This window comes from Protopterus annectens, chromosome 13.part0 (assembly GCF_019279795.1).
Source record: "Protopterus annectens isolate FY-2018-M chromosome 13.part0, PAN1.0, whole genome shotgun sequence".
Lineage (NCBI taxonomy): Eukaryota > Metazoa > Chordata > Ceratodontiformes > Protopteridae > Protopterus > Protopterus annectens.
In genome coordinates, this window is record NC_056747.1 from 102,292,191 (window position 1) to 102,311,842 (window position 19,652).

General features: G+C 48.5%; 1 long non-coding RNA gene across 1 annotated transcript in view; it reads right to left on the reverse strand.

The window, feature by feature from the left end:
• LOC122817626 overlaps positions 1–17,041 on the reverse strand; it is a 90,069-nt gene extending 73,028 nt beyond the window's left edge. Inside the window, exon 1 of the long non-coding RNA XR_006367306.1 lies at positions 16,955–17,041. This is a non-coding gene — a long non-coding RNA (uncharacterized LOC122817626). The remainder of the gene's footprint in view (positions 1–16,954) is intronic.
• Positions 17,042–19,652: the final 2,611 nt, after the last annotated feature.

The following is a 19,652-nucleotide window of genomic DNA, read 5'->3' on the forward strand; positions in this document are numbered from 1 at the left end:
GGGAGGCAAACAGGTCTATCTCTGGGCTCCCCCCATTTGTTTCTCAACATGTTGAATATCTTTGGTTACAGTTTCCACTTGTGTGGGCCCATGAGATTTCTGCTTAGGTCATCTGCCAATGAGTTTAGCTTGCCTGGCAGGAATTGAGCCTGTAGGTGCACTTGGTAGCTCAAGGCTGTGTTCCACAGAGCCATGGCTAGTCTGCAGAGAGGGTATGAGTGGGTTCCCCCTGCTTGTTTATGTACCATATAACAGTGGTGTTGTCCGTTTTTACCAATAATTGTCCTGGAAGGATGTGGTCCTTGAAGGCTGTCACAAGCATTCTGTACAGCTAACATTTCTTTTTGATTGATATGCAGGTGCATTTGACTCGGGTTCCATTTGCCCCGAATGCACTGCCCTGCCAAGTGAGCTCCCCATGCACAGTCTGATGCGTCTGTTAGGGTTTGGGAGGCAGGGGGTAGAGTGAATGGCAGTCCCCTGTTGAGGCAGCAGGCCTCTGCCCATCAAAGGAATTCTGTCTTTATACACAGGATGATAGGAATCACTGCTTCCAAGTCCTGAGAATGTTGACACCGTAGGCTTTTTAGATACCATTGTAGTTTCCTCATATGCAGTCTTGCATATGGAATTAGTAGGATGCAAGAAGCCATGAACCCCAGAGCTTGCAGTATTTTCCTTGCAGTTAACTGAGTCTTTGTGGCCAATAATTTGAAGAAGGCTGTCAGATAAACTTCTTTCTCTGGCGTGAGGTAGGCCATCTAGGAAGTTGCGTTCAAGTTTGCTCCCAGGAATACAATTTGCTGGCAGGGTACTAGATGAGATTTCTTTTCATTTATGGTGTACCCCAATGAGGTTAGAAATTTCTTTACAAATGCCAGATGATTTAATAGTATGTCCTGGCTTTCTGCCTGAATTAGACAATTGTCCAGGTATGGGTATATTTGAATATTTCTTTGCCTGCAAAATGCAATGACTGGAGCTAGGCATTTTGTGAATACCCTGGGCGCAGCAGATAAGCCAAAGGGCAGTGCAGAGAGCTGACAGTGCATGTAGCCTCCTCTGAAGTGCAAGTATTTTCTGCAAGTATCCCTTATTGGGATGTGCAGGTAAGCTTCGTTTAAATCCAATGTTGCCAACCAGGCATTTTTGCCCAGCATGGGAAGCAGCTGACGAAGAGTTAGCATTCTGAATTTTGGAATTACCAAAAAGGTGTTTAGATTAGATAGGTCCAGGATAGGATGCCAAGAGTCGTCTTTTCTAGGTACCAGGAAAAGTCTGGAGTAAAAACCTTGTCCCCATTCTTCTGGTGGGACAGGTTGAGTAGCCCTGATACTTAGAGGACCTGCTGTTGAGCCTCTGCCCACTGATTTGGGGGTAGGTCTGGGCAACCTTTTGGGGTTGATAAGGTGTGGAAGTGGAATCTGTATCCTTGGGAAACAATATTTAAAACCCATTTGTCTTGGGTAATGAGTTCCCAGTTTTTTGCATGCAGGGCGATCTTTCCCCCTAAAGGTACGGTCAGATGAGCAGGGCTTGGAAGGTTTAAGGTTAAGTCATTGTGACAGTTTACCATAGGGGGGTGTCTTACTACTTCCAGCTTTAGAAGTGGGAGCCCCCCACTGCTTAGGCCTGTGAGTACCTTGAGACTGTGGCCTAGGTGGTCTGCTGTTCCTGGATTTGGACTGAGAAGGCCTGGAAGAGACAGGAAAGGACCAGTTCTTAGAAGGCCAATGCCTACTAAATCTGGGAAGCTGTACTTGCAGGAAATCTTTAACAGTTTGCATAGATTTAGCTTTTTCCGCCATCTTTTTAAAAACGTCTTCTGTTTTGTTGCCAAACAGGTGGTCTTCGTTTAAGGGAGCATCCAGTAATTTGTCTTTAACATGATCTGGCAGAGTTTGCTCCTTAAGCCAAACATGCCTTCTAAGAACAGACCCAGTAACAGCAGCCCTAACAAGATGCCACTAAGGAGTCAAAGCCACACTGCAAAGTATGTTTACCAACTTGTTCAGCAGAGTGCATTAAATCCTTTAATTTAAGCAGGGTCGGGAATCAACATTAATTTCTGTTTAAGTAATCCAATAAGATGCTGCTGGTACTTTAACATAATGGCCAAAGTAGCAGAAGTGTATAGCTTCTTATTACCCCATCTGTCCAGGGCCCTGGAATCTCCATCAGAGGGGGTAGGATTTTTGGCAGTAGTAGCCTTAATGCCTTTGGGTCCCTGTGAAATGGTCTCTGGATCCCCAGTAGGATTCTTAAAGTGGAACTTGTGAGAATCAGGTACTCTCTAATACCAGTCAGGTTTCCTGGGAGACAGAGGTAAGGTGTCTGGGCCAGGCTAGATTCCAAAAAGGCATAATCTACAATGTCCAGTACAGGGGGGGATTAGCTAAAGGCCTATGTTGAGGCAGGAGTAAGAATTCCCTAAGCCTCTTTTTGGAGTCAGAGTAATCCTGGCTTTCCCAGCGGAAATGCTCCCTAAGAGTGTGCAAAGTTTCACCAAAAGAGAAATATTCTGGAGGGGAAGCAGAGGGAATGGAATCCTCTGCATCAGAATCCTCATAGGTAGATCAGGGTAAATCCTGGTCATCAGAAGAAATTAGAAGTTATGTACTTACCATAACGTTCCATCTGAGTAGGTGGATTCATTTGTCTGCAACCTGTGGGTATGGATCCGATATGGGATCCGAACAGGCATGGTTTATCCAGCTATGGATCCGAGCTCCTAGCTCCTCCCCTCACCCATAATGCCCTGCTCTCCCTACATGACCTCAGATAGAGTTTGCCCTGCACCAACTACCCTAACCAAAGGGTAACGCACCCTATGCAGGAAACTGACAAGGCTAGGGGGATAGGAGGGCGGGATGGTTGTAGACAAATGAATCCACCTACTCAGATGGAACATTATGGTAAGTACATAACTTCTAAATCTGAAGTAGGAGAATTCATTTGTCAGTAACCTGTGGGACAGAGTCCCCAGCTACCTGAATCTTGGGTGGCCATCATGGAAGGATATTCCAGAGCACCGCGGAGCCAAAGGATGCTCTACCTCTAGAAGTGACGTCCAGCTTGTAATGAGTAATAAAGGTATGAGATGAAGCCCAAGTGGCTGCTGAACAAATGTCATCCAGAGGAACCCTAGACTTAAAGGCCGCTGAAGTAGAGACAGACCGGGTCGAATGAGCATGGACTCCCTCTGGTGCGGGCCTCCCAGAGGCTTGGTACGCCAACAGAATACACTGAGAAATCCAGCATGACAAAGAAACTTTGGAAATTGGTTTACCCAGATTGAATTTGGCAAAGAAATGAACAACTGGTCTGATTGCCTATGACCAGCTGTCCTATGAAGGTAAAACAAGCTGCCTGTGAACATCCAAGGAATGCAGCTTGTATTCGCCTTTGTTTTGATACTTAGGAAGAAAACAGGAAGGTTGATGGACTGATTAATGTTAGCTTCAAGCTACTTTAGGAAGAAAGGAAGGATTGATCCTTAGGTACACCCGGTCCGGATGAAAAATCAAATAAGGCGATTTCATGGACAGGGCCTGAAGCTCTGAAACTCTCTTAGCCAAGTAATGGCTACCAAAAAGCAGTCTTAAAGGACAAGTATTTAAGATCGACTGTGGCCGCAGGTTCGAAGGAGGGAGCGGTCAAGGCCTGAAGTACCAAGGAAAGATCCCACGGCGCACCGTTTCTTTGACAGGGGTCTGAGCAAAAGGTGCCTTTAGGAAGGTTTTGCATAACTTAGCCGACATAAGAGACCCTGAATTGTGTCCAACATGGTAATGAGATATGGCCAGCTGAACTTTGACCGTGGAACTACTGGCCATCATTAGAGAGTAGTAAGGAAATCTAGAACCAAAGGAAGGGGAACCGTGAAAGGATCTAGGTCTTGCCGCTCTGCCCAAATGGAGAAACGCTTCAATTTACTGCGGTAAATTTTTCTGGTAGAGGGCTACCAGAATGGCCTTAACTGGGGACGAGATACCGGGAGTCCTGATTAGGAGTGGAACTGGAGCAGCCAAGTAGTAACTTCAGGTTGTCCAGGTTCGGAGTTGGCAGGTTCGACGGGTGTGATATCAGATCCGGAATGGGATCTAGAATCCAAGGTGGATTCACTGAATGAGACCTTAGGTAAGGGAACCAGATCTGTCGAGGCCAGAACGGGGCAATGAGGATCATTCTACACCCCAACCGAGAGGCTTTCTGAAGTACTTGTAGCATCAGAGGTAGAGGGGGGTATGCGTAAATAAGACTGAGAAGCCAAGCATGCACCAGAGCGTCTCTCGGAGAATCCCCTGGAGGGGGGATTAGAGCGAAAAAACTGTCGCACTTGGCGTTTAAAGAAGAAGCAAAGAGATCGCAACAGTTCCCCACTGTGCGAAGATATGTTTCGCTACTTGAGAATTGAGAGACCACTCGTAAGGGGAGAGAATGGTGCGACTGAGCTTGTCCGCTAGGATGTTGGTCCGACCCGGAATATGCATTGCGATGAGAAAGCGGTTGGTGGAGATCGCCCATTCCCACACTCTCATGGCTTCTCGACATAAAGGGTAAGACCTGGTTCCCCCATGTTTGTTGATGTACCAGACCACCGACATGTTGTCTGATTGAATCGCAATTGTTCCCAGGGGAAGGAGGGTCTGAAGTGCTTGCAACGCCAAGAGCACCGCCCTCATTTCCAGAACATTGATATGCAGGGAGGTCTCTGAATCGCTCCACGTGCCTTGGACCATCCGCCCCAAAATGCCCCCCCCCCCACCCGAGGCGGGAAGCGTCTGTGGTCACCGTGGTGAGAGGGGGAGATGCACAAAAAGGGCGGCCCCTGTGGAGGTCCGGAGAATGGAGCCACCACAAGAGAGACCGCTTGCAAGCCTTGCTGATCGCAATGGGATGATACAGGGGGAGAGAGAGAAATGACCATTGCACCTGAAGTGCCCATTGAAGCACCCGCATGTTCAAGCGGGCGTGCGGAAGAAGAGTAATCGCTGCCGCCATAGACCCTAGCGCCCTCAGAATCAATTCCACAGGTGTTGAGCTGGAGTGAAGGATGGCCCGCACCTGGAGTCGCAGATTCCGAACCCTGTCGGTTGTGAGAAAGGCTCTTAAATTTCTTGTGTCTAACCTGGCTCCTATAAATTCTATTGTTTGAGTAGGGACCAGGTTGGACTTTTCTATGTTTACCGTGATGCCTAGCTTGGGAGCTAGACGAAGGAAGGAGTCTCTTGCCAAAGAGAGTAGATGCCTTGTTGGGGCGGTGAGAAGCCAGTCGTCTAGGTACGGAAAGACCTGCACCCCCTGAAGCCTCAGGTGGGCCGCAACCACTGCTAACACTTTGGTGAACACCCTGGGGGCTGTGGTGAGACCAAAGGGATGGACCCTGAACTGGTAGTAACTGGCTCCCAGCCGGAAGTGAAGAAACCTCCTGGATCGTCTGTCCATCAGAATGTGGTAGTACGAGTCCTTGAGGTCTATAGAGCACATCCAGTGATTCTCCCCTAGAAGGGGGAGGATGGACTGCAAAGTGACCATCAGGAACTTCTCTTTGGGAACTGACAGGTTCAACAGGGACAGGTCTAGAATGGGTCTTAGGTCCCCCGTCTTTTTTGGCACTAAAAAGAACCTGGAGTAGATCTGGTCTGGGGGGGACGGGCTGGATGGCTCTTTTTCCTCAGCAGATAGCCAATTTCTGCTGAAGCGGCCTCCCTCTGATCGGGTGGAACATCGGGGAGGATTTTTAACTTTGGGACATGAAGAAAGGGGATCTTGTAACATCTGGATATAATCCGGAGTACCCAGCGGTCCGATGTAATGGACTCCCATGCCGCTAGATGCTCCAAGAAACGTCCCCCGACTGCCTCCAGACTGGAGCAGTCGGGCAACCCCTCAGGGTTGCTGCGTGGGCCGTTCAGAGAAAGGTTCCCTGGACCCAAAGTTCCTGGGAGCCCCTCTGCCCCTAGGGTGGCGTCCTCCCTGTCCTTCTCTGCCGCGGAAGGACTGGTTGTCCGGAGCGGGTTGGGAATGTTGCAACTTCCGGAACCACATCTTCTTCTGGCCCTTTTGGTTCCTAGAGTAGGACCTCTGGGGCACAGAGAAGAGGACTCCGATGGCAGACCGCGTCTTCCCGTCCTTCTCACTCTGAACCAAGGTTTCGCAAACAGTCTTGCCAAAAAGGGCAGAACCGTCAAAGGGGGCGTTCGCGAATGACGCCTTGAAGGGCTCCGTAAAATCGCAGTGGCAGAGCCAGGCCTGCCGTCTTGTGACTAGGCCCGCTCCCGCAGCTCTAGCTGCTCCCTCGGTAGCGTGGGAAAGTAACCGCATAGAGGTGTTAGTCACAGAACGAAGAGTGGCCATACGGGTGGAGTGCATAAGTTTGTCCTCCTCCGATATGGACTCTGGGGGGGGATGCAGCGTATTCCTTGATAAGGTCGCGCTGCATCCTAATGACGTGTGCCAAATAGTTGAGCGCCCTCACTGAGAAGGTCGCTGAACTAAAGATTCGCTTCCCCAAACGGTCCATCATCCAAGACTCCTTGCTCAGGGGATGGACTGAGGGACTCTCCTGGGCGAGTTCCCTCTTAGTGGCTGCTGCCGACAACATGGCATCTACCGGGGGTCCCTTGCTCCAGTGGGCACGGTCAGCAGGGGGGCTAAGGATCCTGTCGGGCCTCTTAGGGATTGGCTCCACAGTGTCCGGGTCCTTCCACACCCTGGTGGGAATAAGGTCCACCAGGGGGTCGGCAGGAGGGGACACCCAAGAGGTAGACGGGCCTGCTTCAAATGCCTCCAAGAACACTGACTCATCCGAGGAAGACTTTGGGGCAGACCACCCACCTCTAATCCGTAACATTTCCATGATGTCGCCAAAGGAGACATCCTCAGGGGGTGATCTTGGGGAGCCTTCCCCTTCCTCCAAGTCAGTGTCTTCGGTCAAAGACTCGGGGGAGTCTATGTGCCTCCTCTTACATGAATACTTGCGAGGTGCTTCCTCAGGGTGGCTGTCCGAGGAGCCCTCACCAGCAATGTCCAGAACTACAGGAACTGCTTGGGGCAGTGAAGCGGGCTGTCCCAGTGGCCGGGTGATGGAAGCCTGGCCCAGAGCAGATGGAGTGCGGGACGGAGCCGAAGCAAGGGCCGGGGGTCCGGATGCCCTCAACAGAGCCCTCTCCACTACATCAAAAGCCGAGGGAGAGCCAGCCTCGACAATAGGATCCGAAAGTCGGCTCCCCTCGGATCCGATGAGCGGAATGGAGCCGGCGCCGAGCCCCTCGGATCCGAGGGACCAGTGTGCTCCGACAAGGACGGAGCCGAAGGCACACTGAGTCCCTCGGATCCGAAGCTTGGGCCAAGGCTCCGAGAGGTCGGATCCGACAGACTCGAGGGCAGGGTCGGATCCGAAGTACTCAGTACTGTCGGCGCCGACCCACCCGCGGCTCAGAGGCTGCCCGGCTCCGGGCGCTCCGAACCTGGGTAGCGGGTCGGAGAAGGAGCAATGGGCTTAAAAAAGGGGGTCGAGCTCCTCCCCAGGGGGGGGGGCAGGAGCACTCCCATCTGCATCTGGGCCTGGATGAACCTTCGCATCATCCGGTCCAGATCAGCATCGGAGAGGCTGTAAGTAGATCTCGACGAGGCTACCGAGGTAGGCCTTGAGTGCCGCCTCGAAGGAGGTCGGGTCTCCTCATCCTCAGTCTCCGGTGAAAAGCACGGTGACCGGAGCCGAGGAGGGGGAGAGCCAGCAGCCAGAGAGGCCGGAGGAGAAGCCCGCTTAGCCGGCAGGGCCGAAACGGAGGTCTCGGCCCGCCGCTTGTGGTGCTTCTCTCTCCGGTCCTTTTTCCTGGCTTCCCTCTCCTCCGACCCTTTGGCGGGAGTTTGAATCCCGGGTGGAGGAGGGGGAGCAGGCAAGGCAGGGACTGCCGAAGCAGTGACCACCAAGGGGGCGGGGGCCGAAGCAGAGTCTGGGGTCAAGAGTCCCGCCAAGACCCGCTTCGACCTCCGCTCCTTCAATGCCCTGGGGTTGAACCCTGCACAGATTAACACCATGAAGTGAGGTGTTCAACCCAAAGGCATCGAACGCACAGAGTGTAGCCATCAACAGGGGAAAGCTTATGGCCACACTCGGAGCACTTTGAAAAAACAGCCTTTGGGGCCTCAGACATCACTATTTTTTTTAAAAAAAAAAAAAAAAAAAAATTAACAATAAAATAAACTAAAACACTCACACAAAGGCCCCAAAAACACACACACACACACACACACACACACACACACACACACACACACACACACACCAACTACGAACCAGCAAGGGGAGGGTAAAAACTATATTAAATTAACCCAAAAAAGATATAAACAGAAGGGAAACCTATAACTTTCACACAACTTAAAAGTTTTAAAAGTTTTAAAACCCTTTAATAAGAATACTAAGACTTAGCTTTTGGAGCTCTGACGACCAAGCCTTTACCATGCGCGGCAAACTAGATCGGAGGTCATGTAGGGAGAGCAGGGCATTATGGGTGAGGGGAGGAGCTAGGAGCTCGGATCCATAGCTGGATAAACCATGCCGGTTCGGATCAGATATCGGATCCATACCCATAGGTTGCTGACAAATGAATTCTCCTACTTCAGATCAGAAATTTCAGAACCCTGATCAGAAGAATCAGAAGGAAAATCGGTTCTAGGTCTCTTAGAGGGAGAAGGGTGGCTTCCCCTGATTAGAGTAATAATGTCTTCAGCCATGCTTACTTGTTTTTTAAGCATATGGGCCTGACCATGTGGTTTGGACGTCAGTTTTCTAGGCGTGTACTGAGTCTTAGGCCATGAAGAAGATGGCATAGGTTTGATATGCAAGTCAGTAGGCCTGAATACACCCTCAGAAGCCGGTGCCTGCACAGTGGCTTTGGACCCATCCAAGGTAGAGACATCCGCAGGTTCCATAGTCGAAGAAGCATCTCATGGCATACCGGACTCCGAATGGGTCTCAGTAGAGGCCTGCGAATCTGAAGTAGCGGGTATCAGGGGCTGCGAAAGCGCTTCACTGAATACCAGCGAACTGTCGACTAGCTTAACGGAAGCGTCGTCAGCAGCTTTGGACCTATGCAGTCTGTCTCAGTCTTTATCTTTTTTTTTTGGAATGTCAGTAGTCGGATGGCTTACCAAAGCCATTTCTGGATAATTGAACAGAGTACCAAAATAGTTAGATGCGAAAGTAACCAACGACAAATAGTACGAAGATTGAATAAGGCCCAAAACCGACAGCGAGGGACATCGTGGTCTGGGCCTAAGCAAGGAATGCAGTACGAATGAAAATCTTTAAGAGGTATTCGCTTTCCACAAGAAATACAATTGTTAACTTTTACGGACATCAGTTTAGAGCAAGAAAAAGGATCCCCAACTGGGTACTTAGCTTTTTAGAAGACTTCGGTTCTGAAACTCGAAAATGAAAATTTCAGGAGTCGGCCAACCGGCACTTGCGAACTGCTTCTGCTTCGGGCACCGCACGGCAAGAATGACTAATGTAATGGTGTCGGCTGCATGCTTTATACCCCTGCCTACCTGACGTCATGGAAGAAGAGACCGCAACCGACGCAGGACCCAAGACTTTGACAATCAGGCCGGCTGAGGGCTACCTGCAAGCAGATAACACAAATTTAATGACTGCAACAGTGAAACAAGAAGATCATCATACATGGGACAGTGTAAATAAAAATGTAGTTCTTTGGCCTCTCACTACTTAAATTGTAATGACTTCGTTCCTGTGGGCACACAAATTTGTATTTTACAGAAATGTTTTGAAAGTTTACGAAAAGAGAAAAGCCTGAAACAGGTTTTCCAACATAAGAAAGTTGTACTTATAGTTTTGACTATTCAGTACCTACGGAACTCAATGCTGATGTGGACTGGACAACTTTCATACACTGTTTTGTTTTATTGCATTCTGTTCAATTTTATTAATTCTAATTAATTGTCTGAAATATTTAAATGCTGTGTGTGAGTGGGATTGTAGCTCAGCTACCCTTGAAAGTCTTTCACCAAGGAGCTAGGAACTTGCCTGTAATGTAGCTGTGAATAAAGATTTTTTTAATTTTTTCCCCCTTCAAGTTGTTGTTTTACTACTCATACATGCTGTGTGGTGGCAAAACTCACTGAATTTTAAACACTATAGGAGACATGTTGAACTGGCCAAGTATGCTTACTGAAACAAGGTTCCCCAGAAAGTCTTGTAAAGGAATGCATTCAACCATTTTTCTCAGTAGCCATATTAGAAGCAACCCATATTAACTTTTAGTTATGTACTTACCATAACTTTAGATGTTTGGGATCAATCTCGCCTACATTCTGTACTGATGGGCTCGGAGCCGATCCCTTGGCTCCGACTCGGCACGCTATGCTATAGAGCGAAGCCTCTTATTGGCTGAGCTATTCTCTATCCCAGGATGCACCACCACTAATCCCCCAGATCTTGTTTGTCCGCATTCATGCACACACACATAACTTGTTTATATAACATTGCCAGATGTTTCAAGATGAAACAATAGGATTCGGACCGTCCGATCTCTTCTGATCTCCAAGGAAGGGGGAAGGAGGGTGGGTTATTAGAATGTGGCGAGATGGATCCCAAACATCTAAAGTTATGGTGAGTACATAACTAAAAGATGTTATGTGATCCTATCTCGCCTACATTCTGTACTGATGGGACAGCGTCCCTAGCACCTAAATCATGGGTGGCTCACTGGAAAACACTCCTGAGCACTGTGGAACCAAATGAAGCTCGCCCCCGAGATGCCAAATTCAATTTGTAGTGGGAAATGAAAGTGTGCGGGGAAGACCACGTAGCCGCAGCACAAATGTCACTAATGGCAAGCTTAGAATGGAATGCTATTGAAGTAGCCATAGCTCTTGTAGAGCGAGCTTTGACAGAGGTCGTAAGCTCTTTATTAGAAGAGGAATAAGCTTGACTAATACAGTCCCGGACCCATTTGGCAATAGTGACCTTTGTGACGGCTTTGCCCAAGTTATTATCCGAAAAGGACACAAACAATTGATCTGTTTTCCTTGTTTGTTTGGTCCTATCTAAATAAAAACGCAATTGCCTGTGGACATCTAATGTGTGGAATATGTATTCCGCTTTGTTTGAGTACTTTGGAAAGAAAACTGGAAGTTCTAATGACTGTTGTAGACAAAAACTGGAAAAAACTTTAGGAACAAAGGATGGATTAGGCCTGAGAGATACTCTATCTTTGTGAAAAAACAGGTACGGAGGTTTTACAGACAAAGCTTGAAGCTCTGAAACCCTTCTGGCAGAAGTAATCGCGACCAGAAAGGCAGTTTTCCACGATAGAAATTTCAAATCACATGTTGCTGCCGGTTCGAAGGGGGAGGAAGTTAAGGCACGTAACACCACATTGAGATCCCATGGAGGAGCAGGATGAGAAATCTGAGGTCGTAAAAGCGCAGCACCTTTCATGAAGGTCTTACACAATCTGTTGCTCATTAAAGGTGGGTTTATAGATTCATGAAAATTGGAAATAGCTGCCAATTGAACCTTGATGGTAGAGACTGAAGAACCTTGATTGAATAGGGAAGTTAGAAATTTCAGGACTTCCGATACAGGAATAGTGATGGGATCCAGACCCCGGAGTTGAGCCCAAATAGCAAATCTCTTCCATTTGCTAGTATACAATTTCTTAGTGGCAGACTTGTGGGCGAAGATAAGATATGTATGACTTCGGGTCTAAGGTATGATTCCTGACTATAGTCGGAAGAGGAGGAGCCAAGCTGTTAATTTCAAGGTGTGAGGGACTGGTGGAGTAGTCCCGACTGATGAACTAATAGGTCTGGGATCTGATCCAGGAACCATGGACCGTCCAGTGCATTTCAAGATAGGGGAACCATACCTGATGAGGCCAGTAAGGAGCAACTAAGATCATTTTGCTCCCCAAGTGAGACGCCTTTTGGATCACTCTGGGAAGGAGGGAACTGGGAAAAGCGTATAGCAAGCCGGTGGGCCAAGGATGGGCTAGTGCGTCCATAGGGCTCTCCCGAGCCGGAGTGAGGAGAAGAACTTTTGCACTGCGTTCAGCGGGTTGCGAAGAGGTCGCAACAAGGAATTCCCATTTGCTGAAAATCTGAGTTGCAACTGTATTGTTCAGAGACCACTCGTGAGGAGAGAGGATAGTTCTGCTCAGTCTGTCGGCTATCACATTGGACTTGCCAGGGATATGAGTCGCCACTAGAAAACGTTTGGTCGACACTGCCCATTCCCAAACTCTCATGGCCTCTCTGCAAAGGGGGTAGGATCTGGTCCCTCCCTGCTTGTTCAGGTACCAGACTACTGACATGTTGTTGGAGTGAACGGCAATTACGCCCTGAGGGAGGTAATCGTGAAGGGCTTGTAGGGACAGAAACACCGCCCTCATTTCTAAAATGTTGATATGAAGGAGGCTCTCTTCCGAATGCCATTTGCCTTGGACTGACCTGCCCAGGGAATGCCCCCCCCACCCCATCTGGGAGGCGTCCGTAGTCAAATTGGCCACAGGAGGAGGTGGAACAAAGGGTCGTCCCTGATCCAGATTGGAGGACACCAGCCAAGGTCCCGTTTGCAGGTTTCCGTGATCCATATGAGGTGACTGAGAGGGAGATCCTGAAAGGACCACTGTGTTGAAAGAAGCCACTGGAGAATTCTCATGTGCAACCTTGCTAGGGGAACTAGAACAGTGGCGGACATAGATCCCAATAGCTGCAGGACCATTCTGGCTGGGGCTTTGGATCTGAGAAGTAAGGCTCGAACTTGAGCCTGTATGGTTTGTATCCTTTCTGTAGGAAGATAGACCCGCATTCGGTTTGAGTCTATCTCTACTCCGATGAATCTTATGCGTTGAGATGGCAGCAACACAGACTTTGGCCAATTGAAGGTGATTCCAAGGGAAGTGCCCAGTGATATTGTGGCTTGTAGGTTCTGCAATAGTAGACGCCTGGAGGTGGCAGTTAGGAGCCAGTAGTCTAGATACGGAAACACCTGGAATGCTAGACTTCTCAGGTGAGCAGTCACGACCGCCAAACATTTGGTGAACACCCTGGGGGCTTGTGGAGAGACCAAAGGGCAGCGAGCGGAACTGAAAATGACTGTCTCCTAGGCTGAAGTGCAGATGTCTCCTGGACGCCTGATGTACCATGATGTGGTAATAAGCGTCCTTGAGATCTATGGAGCACATCCAAACACCTTTCTCCAGCAGTGGGAGAATGGATTGTAGGGTGACCATTCGGAAATTGGACTTTTTGACTGAACAATTTAGAATGCTGAGATCCAAAATGGGCCTCAAGTCCCCGGTCTTTTTTGGCACCAAAAAGAATCTTGAGTAAGTCCCTAATCCGATCTGGTCTGCGGGGACCAGTTGGATGACTCCTTTTTGAAGCAGCTTTGAGACTTCTAAGGCTGCAATTTCCCGTTGACTGGGTGGCGGGTCCGGGATTTTCTTGGACGGAGGTGGGGAGTGAGAAAGGGGAATGGTGTAACCTCCGGCGATAATTCGAAGCACCCATCGGTCCTGAGTGATACCTTCCCAGGCTTTTAGGTGCCACGAAAAACGACCCCTGACTGGCTCCGGAGCTGCACAGTCGGGCAATCCCTCAGGGATTGTGAAAGGCTGAAGAGCCACGAAAGGACTCGCGGTCTCCAGTGTTGCGGGGGCCTCTGCCACCTCTGGGACGGCGTCTTCCAGAAAAATTTCCCCCTCCTCTGCCTCTAGAAGGGGGATCGTCCTGCTGTGAGGGATAAGACTTCTGAGATCCACGGAACCACATTTTCCCTCCTCTTTTAGCCTTGGGGTAAGGCCGAAAGGGAGTGGAAAATCGTGCCCCTACGGCAGTCAAAGTCTTACCTTCTTGCTCGCAGCGGGTCAATGTGTCCTTTACCTTGGGTCCAAACAAAGAGGAACCATCAAAGGGAGTGTCGGCAAAGGAAGACTTGAAGGCTTCCACAAAATGACACAGGCGGAGCCAGGCTTGCCTCTGTAGAGCAATACCTGTACCCGCCGCTCTACTCGCCCCCTCGGCCGCATATGAAATGAGCCTCATGGACGAGTTTGATATGGATGACAGTGTAGCCAACTGAGAGCCAACCGACTGGGCCAGCTGCTCAGGTAGGTTACCCAAGAGGGTATCTGAAAGCTCCTTGATCAGATCCCGCTGAAACCTGGTGAAGTGTGTTAAATAGTTCAGGGATCTTAAGGTAAAGGCCGCTGAACTGAGGGTGATCTTACCGTACCGATCCATGCTCCTAGACTCCTTATTAGGAGGATGGACGGACGTCGAAGCCTCTGCTACATCTTGTTGGGTAGCAGATGCCACCACCAAGGCATCTACAGCCACACCTTTTGTCAAAAACTCCTTCTCTGGGGGGGGTGCTGACAGGAACTTATTTGGGCGAGCAGGCACCGGTTCCACAGAGTCTGGGTGTTCCCACACCCTTCGACAGATCAAATCTAGGAGCTCGTCGAAGGGCGGAGACACCCAGGAGGCGGAGGGCTGAGCCCCGAAGGCCTTAACGAACACCGACTCGTCAGCAGAAGGGGGTTTGGAATGCCAGCCGCCTCGTTGTTTGAGGGCTTCCAGGATGTCCGCAAAGGAGACATCTGAGGACGACTTAGGGGACCCCTCTGCATCATCAAGATCAGTGTCTGATGTGAGAGACTCATCGGGGGAGTCAACGTGCTTCCTCTTGCACAATCTTTTCCTTGGGGGTTCCTCTGAAGAAGCTTCATAGGGACCTCCAGGAGGGGGGGAACCCCCAGTGGGGGTGACCTCAGGCCCCTGGGCTCCGCTGTCTAAGGACAGGGGGACTGCCAAAGACCCAGTCTCAGTATGCAGGGAAGGTGCTGGTGAGATCGTGGAGGTAGCCAAAGAAGATTTGGCTAACGCACTCCTCATGGCCCTGAAGGCCGGACCACCAGAATCCTGGGAAGGTCCAACCCCCGTGGCCACAACAGTAGACGGTACTCCCGCAGCCGACGCACCGAGAGGAAGGCCTGGGACCGAAAACATCAGTCCCGAAGCGTCCCCCCCCGGGGCCGACAGAGGAGGTCCGCGTACCGAACCCCGACTCGAGAGCAGGGGTTGGAGTAAGGGTCGGGGCCGACCCGAAAACCTCCATCGGCTCCAACAGCATCGGCTCCAATGGTGCCGAGGCTGTTGGAGGAGGAACCATAACTACAGGGTGGGCCCATCGGCTCCGAAGCCGAATGGGCTGGAGCCGAAACTAACTTTTGGAACACAGGAGACTGAAAAAGTCTTAGGAGCACCCTGTCGATGTCCGAATCAGACATCTTGGAGGATCTAGATGAAACCGATCGGGTCCGAACAGACTTCTCCATCGGCTCCAAAGGGCTGGGGGACCGGCTCCGAATGGACTCTACCAATATCGGTTCCGAGGGAGATCCCAAAACAATTTCCCTCGGTGCCGAGGAGGGCTTCGGCGCCGAAGGGGAAGAGTCTGAGCCGGCAACCCTCATCGGCTCCAAAATCAGTGGAGCCGATGAAGGTGACCCGCCTCTCGAAGCCCCAGTCCTCGGCTCCGAAACCAGAGGAGTCGAGACTGGGGGCATCGAGGCAGACCGTTCCGCCCTCGGCTCCGAAGTCCGTGGAGCCGATGGAGAAGCCTGCCTAGGTTTCTTAGCAGTCGGTTCCGACGGCTGGTCGGAGACGATGCTTTCTTCTTCTTAGTAGGAGAGGATGAGGAAGATAAGGCCTCCTCTAAGGAGGGTTTAATCAGCCCTTTCAATATTAATTTATTCTTCCTCTCTTGGAGGACTCTAGATGAAAAGGCGTGACACACGCTACAGGACTCCTGTAGGTGCTTGGCGCCTAAACAATATACGCACGAGGAGTGGTCATCGGTTATAGACATCTTATAACCGCACCTTGTGCACTTTTTGAACCCTGAGGGTCTATGTTCTTTTGACATAATGCCTATGAAATAGTCACTAAAACAGTGGAAAAGAAGCACTATCTAGTCAGAACAAAGATTTTACCACAATACAAAAAATGTAACTTTTTTTTTTTTTTTTTTTTTTAAACGATACAATACAATATCAGAAAACACTAAAAAGGAGGGCCAAGACCCTCTAACTTAGACAGGTACTTGACCTCCTTGAAAAAATAAGAGAAACTAGCTGAAGAATAGGGGAAGTCCCCTCTAACTTAAACGGGAAACCTTTCCCTTAAACAAACACTCAATTTACCACAAAAAAATGTACCAAAACACACGCGTACAACAACAATAGCTGTTGGGTAAGAATAAGGAATTTCCTGACAGGAAACTTTAGAAAAAACTGTACTTAGCTCAGCCAAGTTTGAGACCACGTCCTAGCTTGTAAGCGGCAAACGAGATCTGGGGGATTAGTGGTGGTGCATCCTGGGATAGAGAATAGCTCAGCCAATAAGAGGCTTCGCTCTATAGCATAGCATGCCGAGTCGGAGCCGAGGGATCGGCTCCGAGCCCATCAGTACAGAATGTAGGCGAGATAGGATCACATAACATCATGTTTTTCTTGATAAAGAACTTAGAGAGCAACTGAGTTCTGTGACTTGGGAAATCATCTCCACTGAACAGCCCTGCTAAACTACTTGCAAAAGGCAACTTTTGTGGTTCTGTTCACACACTCAAAGGATCAATCCATGCTACCCCAAAAGTGCACTGACAAAAATCAGTAACAAGACTGACACATGATGGTTTTGTTTCGTGGACAAGACTTGTGTTGGGAGCACTTCAAGTCTCTATTCCCTGCTTTCGTAATTAAGCCCTTCAGGCTGCAAGATTAAATTTTTGCACAGTAATCCACTGGCTCATGGGTAGACAGACAGACACTATACTAATTCTCAGAAGAAACACGGTTTCATGAAGTTTCACAATTCTGTCAAATAGTCACTACAACAACACTCTAATGTTAATTACCTGTAAGAATATTTTTGAATGCTTCCTCTACATTGGTCGAATCCAAAGCAGATGTTTCAATAAAAGACAAATTGTTCTTTTCTGCAACAAAAACAAATACATAAACCGAAGTTGCATGCTATATTCTTGGAAAACATGTTAGCACAATTTTATCTTAACGTACATGCAATCATACTAGGATATTCTCTGTGACTGTATTTCGATTAGCCTGCATTGGTCACCTCAACTGAATGATCACTCATGATATAGACAAACATATAAATAAAAACAAACCATACTGATTTCCAGTTGCATAATCACAATGTTCTTACAGTCGTCAATCCAAAATTACATAGCTCACTGAATTCCTGCCATACCTCTCAACCTCTTGGAGCAAGAAATCTGGACAAAGGCATAAATAATGGGGGGGGGGGGGGGGGGCACAGACAAAAATAGGGACACTTTTTAAGCACTGCCCTTAAAAACCTGAAAGTTGGTAAAAAGTACAGTTGTGTACACTTACCATAAATGTAGATGTTCGAGTGTATTCACTGTTGCAGTCATTACATTTGGGTAATCCTGCTGGCAGGTTGCCCTCAGTCGGCCTGGATTCCAAAGTCCTTGGTCCTACATTGGCTGCTGTCGCCCTTTCCCTGACATCAGGTCGTCAGGGGTATAAAACATGCGACCGACACCATTTTCTTTAGTTTTTCTTGCCCCAGATGTCAGGTGCCCCATAAAAGGGTAGCCAAAATTTATATTATATATATATATATATATATATATATATATATATATATCTATATATATATATATATATATATATATAAATACATGCACCAATATACACTTTACCTTCATCTACAAGCAAATACACCACATAGGTTGTATAAATCAGAGAAGGAAGGATAGGTTCTATCAGAAGAAAGGGGGATGGCGGGTGGGTAACCTGGACTGCAACAGTGAATACACTCGAACATCTACATTTATGGTAAGTGTACACAACTGTACTATGTTCTTCGTGTTTCACTCTTGCAGTCATTACATTTGGGTAAAGTCCCAAAGCTATGGATGGGAGGCTGGAGCTAAACAGCATTAGGAGCGGCTATGAGGTCCTGCAGAAATGCAGTGGCAAAGCCTGCCCTGGATTTACAGTAGAGTGGCAGATGATAGTGCTTTGTAAAGGTGTGCACTGAACTCCAAGTAGCAGCCTCTAAAAGTCCTTGGTTGGTACTTCCCTGAGAAAGGCTGCTGAAGTGGCTGCAGCTCTAGTTGAATGTGGCCTAATGCCTTTAGGCACTGGCTTGCCATGGTGTAAGTAGCAGAAACGAATGCAGTGGCCTATCCACTTTGAAATAGTTTGCTTTGAGATAGCCTTTCCTTGTGATCCTGCAGCATATGCCACTAGTAATTGCTGTCTTTCTGAAAACTTTGGTTCTGTCCAAGTAGAATCTAAGCTGTCTGTGTACGTCCAAAGAGTGCAGAATTCTCCCCACCTTGTTCTGTGGATTTGGATAAAAAGTTGGAAAATGAATAGTTAAGAGCCACACTGGACACCACCTTAGGCATAAATGTTGGGTTTGTCCTCAGAGATGGGTAAAAAAAATGATAAAAGGTTCCACAGCCATTAGTGCCTGTAGCTCTGAAACTCGTCTAGCAGAAGTTATTGCTAGGGGCAGAGCTGTTTTCCAAGATAAAAACTTTATATCAGCAGTAGCAGCTGGCTCAAAAGGAGGCAGGGTGAGTTTTTCCAAGACATAGTTGAGGTCCCATGCAGGCATTGGTGATCTCCTTGGAGGCCTTAAATTTTTGGCTCCTCTGAGATAAAGTTTTAATAAGGGATGAGAAAAGATTGGTGGCTCCGTATTGTAGTGAGCCGAAATAGCAGAGGCATGAATTTTAATAGATGAAAAAGATAGGCCTTTGTCCAGCATCTCAGTTAAGTATTGCAAAATCTGAGGAATATTTGGTACAGCTGTATCAGTTCCTTGTGCCTGGCTCCAAGCACAGAATCTCTTCCATTTTCCAGCATAAAATTTTCTAGTAATAGGCCTTCTGGCCTCCAAAATGACATCCATCACAGCTTTACTGAAAGGTGTGTTTTGTATGACTACATTATCCGCCATGCTGCCAGGTTTAAAGTCCTGAGTTGGCTGTGCAGGATCAGACTTTTGCTGAGACAGTAGATGAGGTTTTTGAGGTAAGGTCCAAGTTGGGCATTGAGACAAGTTCTTTAGGATTGGAAACCAGTACTGGCGGGGCCAGTCTGGGGCAATCACTATAATTTTTGGCTTCTCCTGTCTGACCTTTAGAAGTACCTTGGGGAGAAGATGCAGTGGTGGAAAGGCATACACTGATAGGTTTTTCCAGCTGAAGGATAGGGCGTCCACTTTCTATGCTCGTCTGTGATAAGTCCTTGTGCAGAATCTTTTTAGTTGGTAGTTGTGAGGGGAGGCAAATAGATCTATGTCCGGGCATCCCCATTTCCTTGTTATCATGCTGAAGACTTTTGGATCCAGCTGCCACTCGTGGGGATCCATGAGGTTTCTGCTTAGTTCGTCTGCCAGTGTATTTTTCCTTCCTGGCAGGAATGTTAATGCTGTGTCCCACAAAGTCATGGCTAGTCTGCAAAGGGGGTAAGAATATGTGCCCCCCTGCTTGTTTATATACCACATGACCGTGGTGTTGTCTGTCTTTATCAGTAGTTGTCCCGGATGAA